General features: G+C 43.6%; 1 long non-coding RNA gene across 1 annotated transcript; it reads right to left on the reverse strand.

The window, feature by feature from the left end:
* Nucleotides 1–467: 467 nt before the first annotated feature.
* LOC125946836 (uncharacterized) lies at nt 468–14712 on the reverse strand. The gene is made up of 5 exons (XR_007467913.1): nt 14599–14712; nt 11918–12034; nt 8541–8723; nt 2005–2085; nt 468–660 (listed from the first exon to the last, which is right to left on the reverse strand). It is a non-coding gene; the product is annotated as an uncharacterized LOC125946836 (long non-coding RNA).
* Between the last annotated feature and the right edge of the window lie 1458 nt (nt 14713–16170).

Below are 16170 nucleotides of genomic sequence, written 5' to 3' on the forward strand. Positions count from 1 at the left end.
TGGAAGTCTAATGTGAAGTACATTAGACGCACATATTGGCTACATAATGCACGGCAGGGTTGATTCCGTGGTCGCGAAAAGGAAAATCGTCGGAAATCAAAATTTCTTCCGTTTACAAAGATGTGAAATTAGCACTTATTAGCAAGTTTAAACTAATACCCGCCGCGGTGGCTGAGTGAGCTAAGGCGTTGCGCTTCTTGGCACGAGAACGCGGGATCGAATCCCGGCCGCGGCGGCAGCATTTCGATGGAGGCGAAATGCAAAACCCCCGTGTGTTTTCGTTGTAGTGCACGATTAAGAACCCCTGGTGGTCAAAATTAATCCGGAGCCCTCCACTACTGCGTGCCTCATAATCAGAACTGGTTTTGGCACGTAAAACCTCAGAAAGAAGAAAAAGCAAGTTTAAACTAATGCCAATAAATGGTGTTGTCATAAACACACTCAACATGAAAACCGTACGTGTAAGCTTTTATTTTCGAGAGTATCAAAATAACTGCTGCACTTTGTTCTGTCATACACAATAGTCCAAATTTATTAGGAGCTTCTTGAAAACCATAAAGGGAAGTAACTCAGGCTTTTAAATGGATTCATAATGTATGGCAGGATTGATTTCGGGGCCACAAATCGGAAATTCGTCGAAAATTTAGAAACGAAAAATACCTGGAAGTGAAATAAATTATTGCGTCAGTTCTTTTATAGTGATAAACGTATTGTTTGCATACTTATACTAGTATAAGGCGTCCTTATTACGAAGTATATTACAGTGTAACTATCATTAATTTCCTTTCAACGGATACTACTTAAATACCATGCAAATATATTCAGATTCTTGTACTGAGAGCACACGCAGGGGCTGTTAAGACAAACAATGTCGTACCATTTCACATGAAAACCTCCTAAAATATATCTTGGTAAATTATGCGAGTGCCTGTGCACCAAATATTAGTATACAAGAAAAAATAGGCACCTTCACCCTTATGGCATAGCAGGGCAAGACATATTTATATAGCTGTTCTGCGAATGGTGTAGTTGAGCTTCGTTAATCTAGCATTGATTCATCTTTTAGACAGCCTGGTGTATCTCTTCACGGTTTACCAAGGCATCAGATTTAGTACCTGCAAGATGAAAGATTGCTAGCATTCTAAGAGCTGGCTTTGGTGTATGATTTTGCATTCACGCTGCTTCTGCTATACTATCAGGTCGCGATGTATTTTAGGCAACTTGTCCGAGGACATGTTTTATTACATAGCCTTTAGTGCATTATTTACAGCCACCAATGTGTCATTCTTGCTCCACTGAATAGTATAATCCAGATAAATCAGTTTTCGTGAAATACAAAAACATAAACCTAAGAGTACGACGACGTTAGGCACGTAAAAGACACAGTGCAGCATTTGCCTTCTCCGTGCTTCACATTGTCTGTGTCGTATTCCTAGATTGTTCCTTGTAGCAATGAACAACCAGCAATCCTAACTGAAAATGCGGCTTTATAGACCTCTGTTTAGCAGGCACTGTTATAACCGTAGGTGGTCTGACAAAATTTTACCTGATCAAATTGCCGTTGTTCTGTAGAAGTTGTTTTTGTCTTATCGTATTGTTTGAAACAAGTCACATTATCGTTTACTTGAAGAGACAGCGTTGGGAACTACAACCTCCCCGGCCGCGGCGGCCGCATTTCGATGGAGGCGAAATGCAAAACGCCCGTGCGTTTTCGTTGTAGTGCACGTTTAAGAAACCCTGGTGGTCAAAATTAATCCGGAGCCCCCCACTATGGCGTGCCTCATAATCAGAACTGGTTTTGGCACGCAAAACCCGAGAAAGAAGAAGAAGCCAGTTTAAACTAATGCCATTAAATGGTGTTGTCATAAACGCACTCACACATGAAAACCATACGTGTAAGCTTTTATTTCCGAGAGCATAAAAATATCTGCTGCACTTTGTTTCCAGCATATATACAGCCTGATAATACTCTGATCACAATGCTATTCCAAAATTTGTACTTACAGCTCTGTTGGCATGTTGAAGGCTCGAGTATTTCATGGCAGGTTCATTTACCTTTGGGTACTTTTTCAGCACATACTTCAGCTGGCAAAATGAATTGACGATCAGTCAGCTTTAAAGGCGATTGGAAACTGGAACTTCAGTGCTCTTCCCAAGTATTCGTGCACAATGAGCAGCCAAACAAACAAATTTTTTTTTATTTTTACGTTGCAAGAAAACTTACAACTGGGCATCGGCACGCACCACCAATTAAGCAACCACTAAAACTGTGAGCATCGCCTACTAAGTGAACGTAATGCGGTATACCATCCAATGAGCCACCATCCCTCCTTGGTCTGTTCTTATACGAGACGACAGAATGCAGTAGTGCTTGAAGCAATAGCTTATGAAACGCATGCTTGTCAGGGTGACACAAAAGTGCGCTCGATTAAGGGTCACCCACCATGCGCCATATCATGTAGCTACATAGTAACACTTCCATTTTAGAGAGAAGCTGTTAGCCTCTAGTCGTTCGGAAACATTCGTCGGCCCGTGCTCATCCTAAACAGTACTGCTACCTAGTGGTCGCTGCCATTCAGTCAGACATCAAACTGCAGGTGGAAAAGTGCTTTCTCTGAGCTTCTGCATACGAGAATAAGGTTTTCTCGTATATTCGAACTACAATCCGAAGCTATCATGTCTACAGCTTCTGTGTAAGTCGTCGTCATCAACATCTTCATCATTATCAGCCTATATTAATGTACACTGCAGGACAAAGGCCTCTCGCAGAGATCTTCAATGACCCCTGTCTGGCGCTAGCTGATTCCAACTTGCGCCTGCAAATTTCCTAACTTTATCGTAATTTACGTCGTAAGTCGTACTTTACAAATTTTCTCACAAATTGTTTTTTAAAAATAAATTAGTTCAATACCGCACTTTCGCTTGGCGGGGGGCGTAGGAGAATGAGGATGTATGGTGCACTTCCGCACGCGTGCGTGCGCGCGTGACGTACGTAAGCGTGCACACAATTTTTCTATCCTCGATGCGTGGGCGCTCAGGCCGTTGCAGCACACCCCATACCCAGGTTGTGCTGCGACCTTAATCGCCATTACGGCAAATGCTGTCCAAAAACAGTACCAGCACCTAGCGTTCGCGGCCATGTTGTGCTTGTCTAACGTCGGCAAAACAGCCTCGTTGTACATCCACTTTCACAGGGTGAACTGAAGGCGGATATTTCTCTCCTAATGTGAACTAGAACATCGACAACCCTATCTCCTCTCTAGTTCACACCGCTGTCTTAACGTATTTTAAAGGGGCCCTGAACCACTTTTTATCAACGTCTAGAAAGGTATTTGAAGTGAAAATATGCTATTTCAAAATACTGTCCCGCAAAAAGTACTTCAATGCGTTCAGCAGGAAGCGGAGGTATTGGCAAGCAAATACAGCCTCCGTTGTGCTCCCGTTCCTTATTCAATGCCTTGCACTGCGGAGGCTACGGCGTAGTAGGGCGTGGCCACAACGCTGCACCTTCGAAATGTCACTGTGGTGCGCAGTTCAAATTTCATTTTGGATTGTTAACGTAGACGCCACGACTTCCGATTTTATTACCGACGACGCGCAAAACGTAAGCCAAACGCCGTTGTCCTCAGCGTGCCGCAGTTGGCTTAGTCATTGGACTCGTAGCCGCATGCCCGCGGCGGCTGTGGTGTAGCCGACGGCAGCGACGAATAGCGGCCGCGAATTGTAATGCGCTTTATAAGGAAATAAAGCGCACAGAAAAGAGTGAGAATCATGATTTCTGTTGAAAACAGAGCGTTCGAGAGAAAGGTGGCTTCGCGCTCCGCTAGCGAGCTCCGGCACCGCGTACCACAACAAAACTTCACTGAAATGTTCACAGCAGCGTATGCTACCCGCAGACTGTGTGATTTCACCAAGCCTGAGCGGTGGTTAAGGGCCCTTTAGGTTAGACCGAACCAATTTCGCCCTATCGCTTGCTGCGCGGTTTCTGCTTTCGTCTCAGGCTTTGTTGTTAATCTCGAAGTTTCTGCCTCATAGGTTAGTAACGGTAGAATTCAGTGATTCTGTAATGGCTCTCGTAACCGTTGTAACCAATTTTAATTGTTCTTTAGATTTCCTTCCCATGATCAGGGTCCCCTAAGACTAACTGGCCTACATAAAGATATTTTTCACAGATTCCAAAGCCACACGGCCAATACAAATTGTTGTTTTCTTGCCACGCTAATAAACATTACGTTTGTCTCCTGCAGTGTATTCCTAATAAGTCTTACAATTTCCCGGCTAAGGCCCTCAATTATTTCCTGCAAATAATCCCCAGCGTTGCTGAACATGAGAATGTTGAGAATCAGATTGGAAATAAAAATAATTGTTTGCGTCTTGTTGCGCTTGGTTGGCTGCTTTGCGCTTGCGTTGTTGGCACGAGTTTACCCTTGTTATGTTTTTCCCCTTTCCCTTGCTTCAACCTGGCATATATAAGGTGCGCTATCCTTGCCAATAAAACCAGTTGTTAGTCAGCGCTTGTGTGTACGTGTCTCCCTTCTTGTGGTCGTCTGTTTGCGCTGTTGCCCAAAGTTTCAAGATGTGCCAACTCGCCCAAAAAGAAGTATTGATGAGAATGTAACCTGCAAACTTGGTTGCTTAGATATTTGCCTTTGATCCTGACTCTTAAACCTACGCAGTCTAACAGTTCGACTATTTCTTCTAAGTATACAGTGAAAACATTGAAGGGAATGTTTCGCCTAGCTTGACGCCTTTCATAATCGGCGTCTTAATGCTTTTCTTGTGGAGAACAAAGGTTGCTGTGAAATCATTATACATATTTCATCAGGTGTTTACGTTTCCTTCGGGTACTACTTGACTGCACAGTCCCTTCACGAGTTCTTGTATTACCTGTGATTCTATGAAAGCGATACAAGAGGTTGGCTGCACTGCGCAGATTGCTCAAAACACGATTGATTATATACGTGTGATTTATTGCGGAATGCCCGTTGCTAAATTAGGCCTGTTCGGTGGGTTGGCTGAAGTGAAGCGTTGCCCTCATTTTATTGAAAAATACCGTGGTGAATAGTGGGCGTAATCACGAAAGCTACACAACTGGTCTATGATTCTGTTTTTATTTAAAGTCTGTCTTCATATCGCTTAGCATAAAGTTACCATTTCGCAACCATCTAGTACACCGGGAGTCTTGAGGCATTGCTTTTGATGCATAATATACCACCCATATTTCAACACATTATCTGTTATCCCATCTTCGAATGCCGCTTTTTCTCGGGACTTGTCTTGCAAAGCCCTACTACCTTATGTCTAACACATAAATGAAGCTCCCTTCAAAGGCAAACAGTTCGAAGCCGGAAGAGGGCTCGCTTTTATAATGAAACCAGCTTTGATAAGTGGCTGTATGTGTTCGATACGTTACACAGAAAGGTTGGAGTAGAACATACGTTAATTGGAGATGAATTGGTCTTTAAAAAAGCGAAAATATACAAACATGGGGTGGAATCCTGAACAGTAGCACTGATATCTTAATATTACAATTGCTGAATCTAATACACGTTGGCCATTGTTAACGTTGTTGTTGAATATGAGTGCCGGGGTTCAATAGTACATCTGAGCTATTTTTTTTCGTTCTTAGTCGGCGTCAGCCTGCCTGACATGGCAGAAAGCTTTTACCCAATTACGTACGAAAAAGCAAGACGACAGCAAGTAGCATGAGACTATGCGCTAGCTGCACTACGTGAAGGCGCGGCACGAGGAATGGGTTTGCGAGGGAATCGTTTGTGGATCATTTGGCAAGATGGACGCGTATAGTCAATGCTCGCTTGAATTGGAGAATTTACCACTTCCCTCTCGCGGTCGAAGCTTTTTTGTTGAATGTGCAAGCCGTGTGTCCTCGCTGCTGGCACAGAGCAACATCCACCGGACCGTCGGTCACGTGTTGAGGTAAATTAACTGCGTGCATCTTATACGCGCTTGAGAGCACATGTAAGCTCAGACGAGTAAACGTTTTGTTCTTCCAAGTGCTGTCTTAGAGAACACATGTAAAAGCAGCGGACAAAAAATTTTGTACAAAACGGCACAATAAAAGTGCCTAACGCATGACCCGATGCTGCAATAGGTATAACAGTCGAGTGTTAGATACAGATAGAAGGTACTGCTTGCTGTCACTTGCCATTGTCAGATATAAATGGTGAAAACGTTTTTGCCACAAAAAAAAAAGCTGCCGGAGGTAAAAATAAGAAAGCATAAAATAAATATACCGTCGTACCAAACACAGGACCAGCGTAGCAATCAGATTCCACTTCAATGGCATTAAATATTTTAATACATGTTTTTTTTCTAACGAACTAACATTCTAAGAAAATATTACACAGGCAAAATGCCACAAATGCTACATGAGATGTACCGAAAAGCGCGATATTTATTACTAGTAGCCGACGAGGGAAACGAGCATAGTTTCCCGTAAAAGAAATGCTACAGCAAACGACCGTGGTCGCGCATTATTTTACATGAGCCGTTCAACAAAACCATACTGAGAAATAAGCTAAGGGTTCAGCATTGTGGCCTAACATTCGAGTATTCCATAAAATGTGTAGCGTAATTAGTGAAACCATATGAAAGGGCATACACGTAAATTCTTCATCGGGCACGCCCAAATATTCTACGGTATGCAAGCTTGCGCAGATGCTGCTCCGTTTGTAAGATTCGCCACTGCCTCCAAACCGTTCGGGTTTCTTGGAATCCTTAGGGTAATTCACGCAATTTCCGGGGCTATATGTGTATGTATGTTTCTATCTATGTATCTATTCATCACTGTTTCTATGTATCTAACCATTTTTCCGCCTACCTGGGTCATTGAGTAGTCAGTGACGGAATGTTAAGATCATTGGGCTGCTGTACTGAGGTAACGGGGTTCTATACCAACCATCGGACAAACTTGGGTCACTGAGTATGCGGCAGTGTGTACATACTTGTCGCTTTTCAACGAATCTCTTTCGCACCGACATGGTTCACTTTAGACGCGGGACTGGTTAGGTGCCGCTGTTCGCAGAGACTCTTTGACGCTGACTTGAAGTACTGAGTAAGTGGCACTAGGTCTGTTCTATAGTCTCCAATTACCTTTTTTGATGGCAACTTGGGTTAATGGGTATGTGCCAGTAGGTGCGTGCCTTTCTTCAGCGAACGTCTTCGTCGTCAACTTGGGTAAATATGTATGTCACCCTGGGACTGTGCCTTTCTACAATGACGAGAAATGTACGTTCAATTTAACGATGCTGAACGGAATCAAGCCCACCTCACAAGGAATCTTCAAGAACGGCAACCCAACGCATTAGCAGGCTGCGCCACGAATGCACGGCGCATGAGCCGTTTTTCAATGAACGGCTTGCACGCCAGCGCTTTAGCGAGCTGCGCCATGTATGTACTAGGTATCTGCAGCTTTTGAATCGACTTGGGTTACTGAGCATGCGCCACTGAGCGTGCAGCAAGCGAGGCAAAAATTCTCAGCGTTCGCAGGCACCGGAGCGCCGCGCTTCTCAATTCTCTGATGCCACGCGCGGACCTCGCGGCAGTGCCCCTACACGGCGTAGCATGTAGAAAAAGATGCACGAGAGAGGAGCCAGGGTGCCGCATGGCGCGTTTCTCAGCGTTCCCACGCACCGGCACGCCATTGATCTCAGAGGCCGCAGGCAGGCTTCGCGGTGGTGGTGCTACATGGCGCCAAGCTTTCTTATGGAAGCGCGAAAGAGCAGTCCTGCTGCAGTGCTCGCCTCACACGTATTTCCTCTAGCGGTGGCTGTAGATTGCGCCCTATATTGATTCAATGCTAACGCAATACCGTCGCTAGTCATGGTGAGGTGGGTTCTGGAAGAACTTTGCAGCTGTTTTCGGTGTTCCGTGGCATAATTCTTCTTCAAATGGCGTACATTCTGCTGTAACCTTATATGTGTAACGTATTTAATTCTTAGAGCCTTTTGTGAACGCCTCCTAGATTATAAAACAAGAACTCGGTCACACTGGAACTGTTTGCCATCGAATTGATTTCTTGCACGCGGATTCTGCTTCTTGTTTACCCAGAATCCCACCTAACACCTATGATGATGGCAATGTAAGATGTCTTTTGGACACTTTACGTATTCTAAAGACCGAACTCTGATGACACTAAGAAGCTCTGCGGGATGCCGATTTGCAGAATAAATTACTCTTATGGATGTGCCGTATTATTGTTGTAGCTCCGCATACTTTTCTAATTTGATTGCACCTATTCTAGTATAACCCCAATTCTATGTTTGAGGCGCAAAAACACGCCTGAGATTGTAGGGGTCTCGACGAGAATCCTAACGCAGTACTTTCAGCATAGAAACCCTGTGTTCTGTCTGTGTACTATGCAACAACCCTTCTTGGGACATTCCTAAAATTAGGTGGATGCCTCAATACTCGCAAATTACAGACGCCCAAGTACCAGCGATAGAATTTGCGATGTACTGTTTGACTGAGTAACAGTGCAACTACCCGCCCTGCGTTTCCCACAACAACTGTATACTTACATTGACACACTTCTTTACATTCAGCGCAAGATATAAATCTGTTTTTGTTTCCACCGCACTGGCTGTAAAGAAATGGGGTACAGGCTCCCAGGTCCCTGTCGTAGAACCACCGCTTCCGTGGGTTCCATGTCCGGCACGTTCCGGGATCATGTGGTGAATAGCAGAAATCTGGACGCCTGACATCTGAAACGCATAAATAATGTCGTCTGTGATAAGACAACTTTTTCCTCCATAAATTTCCAGATTTAATTTAAAATATTGTATTCTTACAGGCCTGAAGAAAACAGCCATCTCTCCATCACATTCCGAATGTTTTCCTGACTCTGGTTAGAAGAATTAATTGATGTGTTTGACGTGCTGTGACCCCACATCTTGTTACGAGGCATGCCGTAGTTGGGGCCTTCGCCTTAACCTTAACTGCCTGAGATTATTTAACGTTCATACAGCTGTAAGTACGTGAACTAAAGTTTGGCAGCAGAACGCCACAGTCACTTAGCGACTTTGCCATCCGATGGGTTCGTATTCTTCACGCGTTCGCTATAGCGTAAGTTCCAAATATTTCTTCAGGGGAAGAAGCGCAATCAGTATAAACGGCAGTTTTTATATTATCCTTCATTCATCTCGGAAAAAAGAGGCAAGCGTCCGTACAACTAGTCTCACTCGGAAAAAAGAGACAAGCGTCCCTACAACTAGTCATCTTGGTAATGCAGTCTAAGAATTTAATGTGGAAAACTGGGTCTTCTCATTTGCAGAGCAATATTGAAGTTTCATATTATGCTGAACTTCTCATGGATAAGCGTTTCGTCGATAACCGGCTCACCAGCGGTTATTCATGCATAGGATGGATAACCGGTGGACCATTAGGTTACAGAATGGATACCACGAGAAGGGAAGTGCAGTCGTGGTCGGCAGAAAACCAGTTGGGGTGACGAAGTTAGGAAATTTGCAGGCGCAAGTTCGAATACGCTAGCGCAAGACAGGAGTAATTGGTGATGGCACGGAGAGGCCTTCGTGCTGCAGTGGACATAATATATAGGCTGATGATGATGATGATGATGATGATGATGATGAACTAGGTCATCAGAGGGGCCTACAGCCCTTGTCGGCTCACCATCCACACGGACCTTTCAATCTGCTGTCCGCTTGGGTGTGGCGACATCAGTATTATCGCATTGTGTCGTAATACCACTCTGACCCCGATTGCTTCACTAAAGGTTCTCTTGATTGCTTGTTCGCGGTGTGCCAAAAGTGAATTTTGCCCTAACTAGTACTTTGGCTTGTCTCACTGGCACCGTGCAAGGCCTCTCCCAGGCGTCCACATATGAGCTGAATCTGTTCGGAGAAATTGGTGCAAGTTTCGAGAGCCAGGCGATTGACAGGTTAGTCGATATCAATCTAGGTGTTCAGTAGGGAGCACTAGAAGTCACAACAATCCAACCAGATTCTCGGGCGTCTCACAGCTGAATGGACAAATAAATAAAGATAATTATCTATCGCTTGAGATGTAAGAGGAATAGAAAAAAGGAAGGGAGATGGCTGAGAATAACGCACAGCGACAGCGGAACATCAAAACATCATGTAAGTAACATTTCGAAAGTAGCTATTGAGGTTTCCGTCCTGTGCAAACTGTCCAAAAAGACAGAAGAGATTCGCGCAGTTTTCAGTTCAATTGTATTGGTCCTCGATGCCTCAGGTGTACAGTCTGTTGTTTGAACGATTGGAACCGACCTAACGACGGCTCTTTTGAGTACGTCTACCAAAGATGATCCCGGAAATGCGAAACATAGGGCTCGCGAGATGCCTGTTGCTCTCTTAGTGGTCGTAACTCATTGCGTCGTAACTCAATAGGCATCGGAGTTGAAAAGAGATTGAATCTCGCCAGCAAACTTAATTTTCAATTGAGGTTTGACTGATATACGAAACTTTCTTTGTGAGAAACTCTTATTCATACACACGATAATATATCTACACACAATATCAAATCTAGATCCTTACATGAACAGAAGCAAAAGCATGTGGCATCATTGGTACCCTCCCCGAAACGACCTATAATGGTTTTCTAGCTCTTTTTGGGAGACTGATATTGAAGCAGTGTTAGTGTAGTCAACAGCGTTGCGCGCTGCTTGGACTATTAGACTCGTGTTTTCATCTTTCGCGTAAACTTTATACGAGTGTCAGAAAGCAATGGCCAACACTTGAAAAAACGGCAAAGCGAGGACACTTGCCCATAATTATGCTTTTTATGTGTTCGAGGCGCTCTTTACAAAATTTTGTACGTCAAGATTGTCCATGAAGAGAAAAGGCATTGATGAAATAATGATATTTCAAATGTGTCGCATCATTCACCAGCAGCAGTGGCGGTGCAGCAGTGCGTGCATGCTTGACTCTTCCGTCTCGGCTTCACAGGTTTGCGCTATCGCCATGCCTAAACTACTCTTCAGCACCTACTCGCGACCCTGCACGTGCAAGTAATCGACCTAATCACTCCGCACCATCGTTGGTGCATGGACTATCCACTCGATGTAGGGCGCGCCTGCATTCCGCTGTGCGCTGGATGCGAAAACGCTCGTCACGCTAAAAACACCAGGCATTAGATTATTCAAGAATAAACCATGGCTCATTTCAGACGTAAACACTAGTCACCTGAGCAAATACTACTCAATCAGTCAATCACACGATATATTGGTTCGTCCACGGCAATTATGGTGCCGTGCACTAATATTGGTAGGCTAGAAATCTCGTTCCTAATCACACTGGGCTACAAGCATAACAATTCTATCAGCAGTTCAACCTGACTTCAAAGGGAGTGTTACGTAATGTGAACAGACAATATGCTTTCGCCCATATAGTTTTTAGCCCAAGCCGCCGTGGTTGCTCAGGGGCTATGGTGTTGGGCTGCTGAGCAAGAGGTCATCAAATCCCGGCCACGCTGGCCGCATTTCCATGTGAGCCAAATGCGAAAACACCCGTGTACTTAGATTTAGGTGCACGTTAAAGAATCTCAGGTGGTCGAAATTATTCCTGAGTCCCCCACAACGGCGTCCCTCGTAATAATATCGTGGTTTTAGCACGTAAAACCCCATAATTTAGGTTTAGGTCAAAACAAGTGCGACTAAACCTACTACATACAGTGGCGTTGTAAGATGCTTTCTAACCAATACACGTATGTTAGAGCCATCGCATATTGTACGTTTCCTGCAAAAATGTACACGATAGAGGAGGCTTAGCCAAAACATTGAACATTTTTTATCTTGTACTTCCGTTCTTGCTCATAAATTTCGTTTAGAAGTACTTCGGAATAAGCAAAACTGTCATAAAATGTTCTTTTTAAGTTATTGGTCAACATGAAGGTATTATGGTTGAAAATCTTAACTAACAGTAGTCTTCTTCTGTGGCTGGATAATCATAGGGTGGGTATGGTGGCACGTAGCCCCGTTCTTCGAGAGATTTTCGAGAACCATTGTTTCCTTCTGCCAGGAGTAGTACTCCTTTACCTGAAAAAAAAAGCAAATCTTTTGAACATAGCTGTATTTTCAAATGCGGTAACGAGGAGCACCGCTGTTCACAATATGACTACTGAGGATCTGGAAACGACATTTATCTCCTCATTCAATGCGCCGGCCAAACTACAAGTATATCTTCTGTAACTTTATCAACATTACCAAGGATTTAATTTTTATGAATAATACCAATTCCGAACTTATATATATATGTATATTGTGACACGTTGGCCGATGCGATGCCTTTATTTCAGAGCAGCCGCCCGAGTCAGAGACGAAGCACCGCACAAGACAAAAGATGATGATGAGTCGTATGTACAAATGACGACGACGATATGCACAAAATGCGCTCACACTAACTTCCCCCCCTTCAGGAAAGCGGTCAGCAAGATCGCAAGCTAGAAAGGGTAGGTACGGCGAATGTAAGGTTTCAGGCGAGAGACGTGAACGATTTCCGTAGTGCGGCGGCGGCGGTCAGTAGCTGAGCTGACAGGAGTGACGCGGTAGTTAACGGCCGAAGTTCGTTGCAAAACGGTGTAGGGTCCGACCCGGCCGAGATATCTGTGGAGAAACTTTGCACAGTGGCCCGGGGCGCGATATATATATATATATATATATATATATATATATATATATATATATATATATATGTGTGTGTGTGTGTGTGTATACTGACTTGCTTATCAACGGGGCACTCAGATCACATCCTAATACCGCATAGCACGGACTGAAAATTGTGGCTTGTGTTGGTTATATTGAAGAGTAATCAAACCTCCAAGGCCAGATGTTGTTAACATGCTATCCAACATTTTATCATAACCGCAACCAAGCTCGTTCATCAACTTTGGAACCAATTCAAAACGTTTGGCTTACATGGCTCCAAGTGTGCTACTTTTACGAGTGCTCATCACTATTCTTCATTCTTCGGAAACTTCTTTTGTTCTCTCTCCTGTTTGTGAAGTCATTTCTACACAATGTTGAGATTCACTTTCATGGCATACAATCAACGTAGACCCGCGTATGCGTTATTTGAGGTCGCTTCGTGGGTTCTTGCAGTAATTGGAGTCATCACAATGATTACCATCACATCTTGGAAACAAAATCTGTCGTTGAGTCTTTTTTCATTCCCAGTGAATTCTTTATTCAGCCAAATCATTAGGCCATCTAAAGAGAACGGAGTATTCCCTGGTTACACACATTAGGCAGTTATGCCTTTTCCATTACCTAGATTTTTGAGTATAGTCATTCAGTTTGGCCCCATGTGCAGGGTGTCCAAACTATGCACAAATATTTAAAAACTTGCAAATGCCACGTAGTTAGACAAAACCAAGGTAATGTTGTTTGCCGCCACTTGGTGATACTCAGATAGTTGATAATTTTTGAACTTCTCAAAGATTATAAGTAAGTTAAAACTGTGAACGAGAAAGTTGTAGAGCATAATGAAAAACTCCCGACTACAGCTTTTTGTTGCTTAATACGTGCTATAAGAAGGTGTTTTTCATATAATCATTTTTGGCACATAAAACCCCGGAATTTATTCTACACAGCTCTTCACAAGAACTTCACAAGATCAATTTATGGTCCCACGTAATAATTTGTAAGCTTCCACATTCGCGACTAGCTGCTGGCTGGACACCTACGAGATATTACCTGCACTTTTAGGGGAATTGTAGCCCACACTTTGGCTAAGCTTCTGCCATCATAGCTAATTTCTCAGATATGGATTACTCACTCAGTTAAGATATTCTCACGGCCAGCATATATATATATATATATATATATATATATATATATCAACCAGAAGAAGGGGAACCGAGGGGCCTGATTTTATTCACAAAATCATAGGAAGCCAGCAAACAGACTCCAAGGACATCAGGGGAAATTACTGTATTTATTATTGAAATAAAGAAATGACAATTTATTGCAAATGAAAGTGGTTGAAAAAAACAACTTGCCGCAGGTGTGGAACGATCCAACGTCCTCGCATTACGCCTGCGATACTCTTACCATTGAGCTACCGCGGCGCCGTATTCCCATCCGCTTTCTGGGGTATATATGCTTTAACTTCATATATATATATATATATATATATATATATACCCACCCAGACTGAAATTGGGTCGGGTAAGTGCCCCGCAATTAAAAAAAAGTCGGATACGTGCCCGTCTGTGTTTTTCTTAAATCTGTTGCTTCCTCCACACTGAGGAGTTATTTGGGGAGGAGCATATTTTTGACACGTGAAACACTAGTGAGCCAGTATTTGAATGATAGATAATGGTCTAGGAAAAAATTGAGAGTTCTTGCTCCTACCCCCGTAAACAGATGACTAGCGGCCCTAACTACTTCTCCGGTGCACTTTACCAGAGTATATAAAATCGTAGGTTTTTGTAGAGTATGATCAGCCCGGGCGGCATTGATTTAAACATTCAGTGCTGCGCGATAAATCTAAATTTATGCATTTCTTTATGTCCTTTAACACAAAAATATGTTTCACGATATAAATTTAAATAAAAAAGAAAATAGTCCGCACTTAGGAATATGTAATTTCTGCAACTCACATGTCAGGAAGATCGAATACAGGACTAAGTGGAAACGCATATTTTCTACTCTTGATTTAGTTAGCTTTTGTTTAGGTTTCCACTTTTATCGACACTAACAAATGCACTCTGTCGCTCAACAAGTATAGGAGGCACATGAAGAGGCATCCTGCGTATAATAAGTTACTTTCTTATTGCGTCGCCTCATAATATACAGCTGTTTTCTGAGAACAGCAAGTGTGCAATTGGAGCTGTTCTTACTGTAGAGCCCTTTATGCGAACGCGAACACAGCGTTTAATTCATAAAATATATAGAATATGAAAACAAAGAACTGTCCATTCACATGAAATAACGCAGTGCCTTTGCAAAATTGTCCCTTTATATGCCTGCTGCTCAATAACTCTATGTGCCTCTTTAGCCACACAATGTGTTTGTTTTCAACTTGTGACTTTCACGGACCATTGCGCACCTAATTAATTGATCCCTCCAACGAAGGAATTGATCTTACTACGAAAGTGAAACCCGTATTCTGAGAACCAGTGTCCAGCTTTGTTGCACATTAAGAAATACAAATTCATATATATATATATATATATATATATATATATATATATATATTTCTTTATTGATTACAGTTTCCCTCGAATGGCGCAGCAATGAAACCGATGGCAAGCAAGCAAGGCCTTTGTGCTGCTCAGCGTAAAGAGAACCTCGCAGGTTATCAGGCGCCATAGGTATGTATATCCCACGCGACGGTCAGTCCGTATTTGGCGACAGTGTGTCGTTAGAGCTCGGGCGGCATCTTGTGCTTGCCCATACACAGGTTCAATGTTGTGCCACCGAGGCGCCACAAAGCAGTGAGGGTTATCACTTACAGGTGTAGGATTCGGGAGCTTGCACTGCGCTTCGGCATGCAGCCCTGACTTGACGCGCGTGCCCACGTCTGTCGGGTCATCAGTGCTCTCTTCCTTGTTAAGCTCGTTAATGACCTCGTTAACAGCCATGTTTTCAGACAGCCAAAGAAGCCTCGCGGGCGATACTCACCGCAACCCCCGCGACAGTTACGGCCACACCTTTTTTTTTCTCTTTCAGACAGCACAATACCTGCTACACCCACATACGGTGACTTTGCCAATTCATTCACAGCAGGCCTCGCTGTCTCTACAGTGCTCTGTTGGCAGTGCACCTCGTCGCTCTCACTACAACCTTCAACGGCCTCTGTTGCCAGTAAGGCAACGTTAGCAGCTAACACTTTCACTTCACGTGTGAACGCTCTGCTAACCTCACAGGCACTAGCCTTTTCGACTCTCGACAATAGCCTGCTACTTTTGAGTACTGCAACTAAGATATAAGACGCGCAATCGTCTGCACACTCACAAAAAGCGCATTTTTGGACAATTTCCCGTAAAAAATTGAAATTAGTGCTATTTAGATGGTATTGGCAAACTGTCAACCCCCCCTGGCAGAGATCCTGCGTACGCTACTGCCTGCTAGCGACTTCCTCCCACTTTCGCTCAAGCTATACTGTTGATTTCTCAAGATTTCCCTAGCTGCTGTTGCTTCTGTCCGATTGCCTTATCGAAATATGCAAT

The sequence above is a fragment of the Dermacentor silvarum genome, chromosome 7 (assembly GCF_013339745.2).
Source record: "Dermacentor silvarum isolate Dsil-2018 chromosome 7, BIME_Dsil_1.4, whole genome shotgun sequence".
NCBI classification, from domain to species: Eukaryota; Metazoa; Arthropoda; class Arachnida; order Ixodida; family Ixodidae; genus Dermacentor; species Dermacentor silvarum.